At 39.1% G+C, this 6,609-nt stretch overlaps 1 long non-coding RNA gene across 2 annotated transcripts; it reads left to right on the forward strand.

Moving 5' to 3' along the window:
- The first annotated feature begins 217 nt into the window (after nucleotides 1-217).
- On the forward strand, nucleotides 218-6,102 carry LOC136760379 (uncharacterized). 2 transcript variants are annotated; one of them, XR_010820198.1, is made up of 3 exons: nucleotides 218-385; nucleotides 1,241-1,444; nucleotides 1,901-6,102. It is a non-coding gene; the product is annotated as an uncharacterized LOC136760379 (long non-coding RNA). The 2 variants fall into 2 exon arrangements; XR_010820197.1 differs by having other exon boundaries at nucleotides 5,866-6,102.
- Nucleotides 6,103-6,609: the final 507 nt, after the last annotated feature.

Genomic DNA, 6,609 nt, shown 5'->3' on the forward strand with positions numbered 1-6,609 from the left:
CAGTTATTACAGGTTACATGGGTACATTTGATTTTTTCCTTTGTTTTGTGGTGGGACCAGTGAATGTTTGTCAGGGCAAGTAAGCATTTGAACCATTGGCCTGAGCAGGGCAGTAGCAAAAGTCCTTAGCGTTGAGGCCTGCCGCTGTTTTACTGCAGAATTAAAATTTGAGCATCAGTAATTGTTACTTTTCTGTTACTTTCCCATGATGTTTTATTATTATTATTATTTCTATTGTAACATACATGTCAATGTGGTATAATGTGACTGTAATCAAAAGTTTCAGTGTGCCTGTATGTCATTGTTTGTTAGCAGATAAAGGATGCTAACACTGGACAGAAAACGCTGCCCCAAATGGATGAATAAATCATGGCATCCCTTCATGGTAGGTATTCAGGTTGGCATTGGAGGGGTTGACATTACAGTGATTGCCCTGTACTGAACTTTACTACCATTATCCCTCTAATACTGGCCAGCTTTTACATTTCATCCATCTGTCATGTGCCACAGATGCAGTCAAACAACACTAACTTACCTTTTTCCCCCTTATTTTCACATATAGCTCCTGGAAATGATTAAATTAATGAAGGAGTGTGTGTGGTGTGTCAGGTCATTGATTCACTCACCTGGCGGGTCCCCCTCATCGGCAATGTCATCTAATACTGTGGTCAATTACATTTAAATGGTATGTTACAATTAAGGGCTAATGTATCTATCACTTAACAGCCATAGTTAATTCATGGGTGTTTAGAATGCTGAATTTCCACCATAGAACTTTATGGTAAAATGGATCAATCTTAAAGTGATCTATCTGTCAGAACAGCGAGCAAGTACTGAATTCCTTACCAAGTCCCTTTCCCATTTAATTGCATTTGAATGGCTTGTTATAATTGACTGAAAGTTTAAACTGGCAAAGTCTAAAAATGCATGACAAACTGTAATGACAATTCAGCACTATAACGTCACGCAAGTGTAACCGCAACAGAGACTATAGTCCAAAATTGTAACCGGCTGTTTGTGTCTACTGGTATATTGCCCACACCTAACCTCCACACCACAGGTCATACCACTCCATAGTGGAACATACAGACTACTAGCAATGTTTTTCAAACAAAGCTTGATTTAAGCACATATTTTCACATTGGAATAATATTTATTCCTCAGAGGTAGATGTCCAAACTATGTATTAATTTGTTAGTTGACTCTCTCTCTTTCTCGCTCCCTCCCTCTCTCTATACAGCACCTCTTGGCTGGCAGTGCAGTGACTGTTCCGAAGAGGGCCTTCCAGCAGGTGAACAGATATCGCATGACCATTTTTGCCCAGGAGCTGGCTGTTCTGGTGTTCACAAAGGAAATCCTTGACAGTCCACCCTGACAGGGAAATCTGGGAAAGGGGGCTCCCAAAAAAGTCAGCTGGATGTTGCCAAAGTGCAGGTCATAACAGGTCTGTAATTTTCTTGAGTTAATTTTTTGTCTGGAAAATTGTAACTAAAAATATAAATTTTATAGCAGCAGGATTGCATGGACATGGGGAGGAAAACACCAGTAAATGTTAGGGCTGGGAATTGACACCAATTTCCACAATTCAGTTTCGATTCACAAGCTTTCGATTAAATTCCAATTACGATTCAATCCTATAATGATTAATTGGGATATGTATTCGCTACATTAATGGAAGGTTTTCTCAAGGAAAAAAAATCTCTCAACTAAGACTGTAAACCGCAGGGAACCCCAGTTGGTGTATTACTGTAATATTACTACATTTAAGCTTAACATTAGTTTTTATAATAGCTTTTGAATGACATAAATATATATTCATGATACAGATTTCAGTAAGTTGTACTGTATCTTTCAACACACCTTCTGATTTTCGTTCATGTTTATGTCTTCCTATACCTAGTAGTAAAGAGGAAGAGATGATTGGTTCACATGCCACATGAACTGAGGCACTACAGCAATCTGTCACACCAAAGTGGTATTTATTGTTTGAAATTCATAATGAAATGGGTAGAATTTGAAAGCTGAGACTTTCTTAACAATAGTTAAAAAGCACAAAGCTTATTGCTATTTATTGAATAAGAGGGACATGTAGCGTTATGTTGGGTGTATTTGGATTAGAGCATTTGGGCTCTGAGCTGAAGCACTGATCTAAAGAAGACCTCCCCCCCCCCAAAGTTATCAGATTTCCTTGGCTCATCAGCTTGGAACTGGTTTGCATCAAAGTGACAGTTTTGGGGAGGATGGCACCAAGAAGAGGCCAAATAGTTTGGAATTCTGCTATGAGATGTCTGGAGAAAGGGGCCTGTAGGTGATAAAAACTCTTTGAAGTGGATGAGAGCCAAAATCCCGACATAGAGCTACGAACCCAGGTCAACCGGCATTTCCAAAAGATGGCATGGATTGACATCAGTCATAAATCAAGCCCCCCTCCAATAGGACACTGGGGGCTGAAACCGAAATCCAATCTCAAGAACTCAGGGACCAATCACCTATTGATCTGACAGACTATAAGGAACAGCGGACAGTCTTTCTCGCTCTCTCTCACCTGAACCAGTAACTCGCTGCCACAGCTCAACCTGTAGCTCTGTTGCCCGAACCGGAACCAGAAACCAACCAAGTCTTTGCCGGCAACAGAAGAGTTAAACTGGGAGAAGGAGATTGAGCCGTACGAAGAATTCTTTTAAAGGACTTTATTAAATAAAGAACTTTACAGACTGCGCTGCCCGCCTGTGCCCACCTGATCAGTGGAGTTTTACAGCTGGACAATTGACTAAGTCGACTGTATACGAAAGTGTCAGTCATTTAAATAGCTATTTGAGTCTTAAGAAACTTGACCCTTGGAACGAACAGGGCCCTGCTTTCCTCAAAGACTTTGTCTTCAAATAAGTACGGTGAGAGACCCTGCTTGCCAAGAAGATTTTGTGCACAACCTTGTAGCCTTCAAACCAGTGGAAAATCTGTTTGGAAACGACTCTACTTTCGCGAAACCCCAACTTCCAGGTGCATCGACTGAGTGGAAGTTCTTGGACAAAGCCGAACCGGACTGCCTTTGTTCCAACCACACGGACCTCGTGCCGTGTGCTGTTATCTGAGCCCGAAGCGAGAGAGGCCTCTCTGCGACGAAGTTCAGATAAGTTTAACAGTTTGGAGTTCATGATTCATGACATTTGAGAAATCAATTAGAAATGTTAATCTGTGATTCATAACTCTAGAATGTGTAATATCATTTAGTTTTCTTAAATATAAATGTGTGTTGCATTAAACTGTTTTGTTGATAATTTTAGAAATAAAATCTTTCAACGCCGAGAAATATCTTCTCACTCCTGTTTAACTGTTTAGTCTGAAATTGACACAAGTTAATAGACATTAGATTATTGGTGGCCCTGCCTATCCTTAATCATTGAATAATAATCATTAAGGGGAAATTGTGGTAACAAGTAATGATAGGATCTTTCTCGGCACCTAAACGTAAATGAGACTGATATATATATATAACGAGAAGTTACCTGACATAAATACTAACCTGCGTAGTTATTTAATGTCTGACTAACAATACTAATGAGAGACTCACCTTCGTCTTACTAACCGGTATTGTAGTCAATGTGTTTATAACCTTTTTTGTTTAACGATTTGTGTTATCATATGCGATCCCATGGTCTTTGATTTGGTCACGGAAGTGATTTGTCTTTGATTTGTTGATCTAGAGTTGAATTTTAATTAGTTTTTCCCTTTTGTATAATTAGTGTAGTGCTACATTTAGTCTTTGTTTTGAATAAATTTGACAATTTATATCTTTGGAATTGGTGTCTGCGTCCAATTATTACAGAAATTGAGTTCTACAAGATTCCAGGATTCGTGATAAGGTGATACTATAAATTCACTTCTTTAATTGAAATTTATAAGTGTACCTTACGCTACAGACACTACAAAGCTTTGTTCATTCATCAACTGAAACCAGCTAGACTGAAAAATGTAATATGGGAATTTAAGAAACAACCTTGTTCGTCAAAATGAGAATCGGTTCAAATTGATAAGTCAATATTTTTAACCCAGCCCTAATAACCATTAAATACAGTATACAACAGAAGTGAGTATACCCCTGTGCAATATTAAATAGAAGTAAAAATATATAAATGTATCACCTCTCAGTAAATGTATTACTTATGAGTGGAACAAGTACAGTATTTGGTCCTATTTATAATTATAAACTAACAGTACTGATGTGACTTTATTACAAATATGTGTAACAGTATGAATTGTGCAACAACAGTAAGTACTTCTGGAGACTGTTAGTTATCATGTTAGCCAGGATTATGGTGTATCCAAAGGCTTCATCTATAAATGTCTTCCTGCTTGTCTGCTATTTCCGCCTGGATGCACTCGCACCACCTCAAGCTCAATCTCTCCAAATCGGATCTCCTGTTTTCCCCCCACTCTTCCTCACCTTCTGCTGACCTCCCCATCTCGATCCCCTTGGAATCCATCACACTCTCTCCTTCTTCTTCTGCTAAAAATCTAGGAGTCGCCCTCGATCCTGCGCTCTCCTACACCCAGCACATCACCACGCTGACACACACCTGCAGATTCTTCCTGAGCAACATACGCCTGATCCGTCCCTTTCTCACCGAGTACTCGACTCAGCTACTCGTCCAGTCACTGGTCCTCTCCCGCCTGGATACTGCAACTCCCTCCTGGCCGGCCTGCCTGCATGCACTACCTGCCGCTCCAGCTCACCCAGAACTCTGCGTCTCATCTGGTGTTCTCTCTGCCACGATTCGCACACGCTACTCCACTGCTCCGCTCCCTCCACTGGCTCCCGATATCGGCACGCATTCAGTTCAAGACACTGACCCTCACCTACCGCTGTCTTGACCACACTGCACCAAGCTACCTTCAGTCACTCGTCTCTCCATACATCCCCTCCAGACCACTGCGCTCCTCCAGTGCTAGAAGGCTAACTCTGCCTCCTCTGCACTCTCCTTCCTCCAGAGCCACTCCTTCTCATCCCTGACCCTAAATGGTGGAACGACCTTCCCACTGAAGTCAAAACAGCAGAGTCCTTGACCTCATTCCGGTGCTTACTCAAGACACATCTTTTCCGACAGTACTTGTAATATTAGTCCTCTATCCCTGCTAGATAGCACTTCACAGATTTTATTATGCTCCTCGCGTTCTTGATTGTTTTCCTCCTTGCTCCCTTTCCTGTAGCCCTTGTCTGTGACCCTACATCTTGACAGCACTTAGCAATCAACATCCAGGATGTAGGAAGTCACTTACGGTACTTGTGTAAATTGTAATTTGTAAAATGTCTTTTGAATTGCTGTTTTAGCTAAACTGAATTTGTAATGATTGATGCCTTGTACTTCTCTGTATTTTACACTTTGTTTGCACTTATGTTGTAAGTCGCCCTGGATAAGGGCGTCTGCCAAGAAATAAAAATAATAATAATAATAATAAAAATAATAAATGTCTTCCTCATGCATACACCTTTTGTTCTCATTGCAGGTGTATTTTCCGTTTGTTTCTACTTTGAGGGCTGTGTTTTCAATACAATCTTTCTAACATCTTTTCTTTGACTATTCATATTATAAAATACTATACTGTTTGACTTGAATAGTGTTGTATCATTTGATTTATATTCTGATCTTACATGGGTGTACTCACTTCTGTTGCATACTGTATGTTTGACTATATACTGGAAGCAATATTGACATGACATACTGATATAATTCCTCACTGCTAATCCTCAAGTACTTTTTATTAAGTAGTACTGGTTTAATACAGGATGTAGACAGACTGATGTAGTGGAAAGAAAAAGTTGTATGAACATGCCCTCTGACCTTACCCCTTTTACTTTGTTAACAGATGCTGTTCTTGCGGAGTTTCCACACACAAGTGCGTCTGATGTAAGGCGCAAGTGTAACCATGAGCATTTCAGCAAGAAAAGTAACAATGCGTAGTTTGTGTGTGGCCGCTGTTCCAAAATGTTTTTTTTGTTTGTTTGTTTCTTTCAGCGTTCTTTTAATTTAAAAGCATGGTTGGTACATTTTGTTATGTTTTACAATTATAAAACCATGTGCGATTTAAATAAACACAGTTTGAGTTGTTAAAATCACGTGTCTCTGTCTGTTATTGAAGTTATATGTTATTTGTTGTAATGGCCTTGAAAACAAGTGCATTCAGCATTGGGTAAAAAAAGTCCCCCAAGAAATTCAGCCTTCAGTATGCAGGTAACACATTTAAAATACTGTCTTGTGTAAGACGATGTAATGTTTAAAGTATATTGTACAAAGTATAGCTAAGTAATAACAGTTTGTTATTGAAGACAGAGTGTGCAATTTGTAGTATTTGGAATAAGCCAAAGGTATTACTGAGCATATACTTTTTACTCAAATATAATACACTTATGGTATATTGCTTGTATGTTTTCGAAGACACTCGTAATTAATTTGTAATGTACTTGTAACACAAATAAAGTACACTTTAATATCACTAATCAATCATGTAATTAGTACCAGCACAGGCATATACTTAAAGTATACTTGAAGTTGTTCCAATTTAGCACACAAACGTACACTAAATATACTTAAAGTTGTTTTACTACAATTT

This window comes from Amia ocellicauda, chromosome 10, assembly GCF_036373705.1.
Source record: "Amia ocellicauda isolate fAmiCal2 chromosome 10, fAmiCal2.hap1, whole genome shotgun sequence".
NCBI lineage: Eukaryota > Metazoa > Chordata > Actinopteri > Amiiformes > Amiidae > Amia > Amia ocellicauda.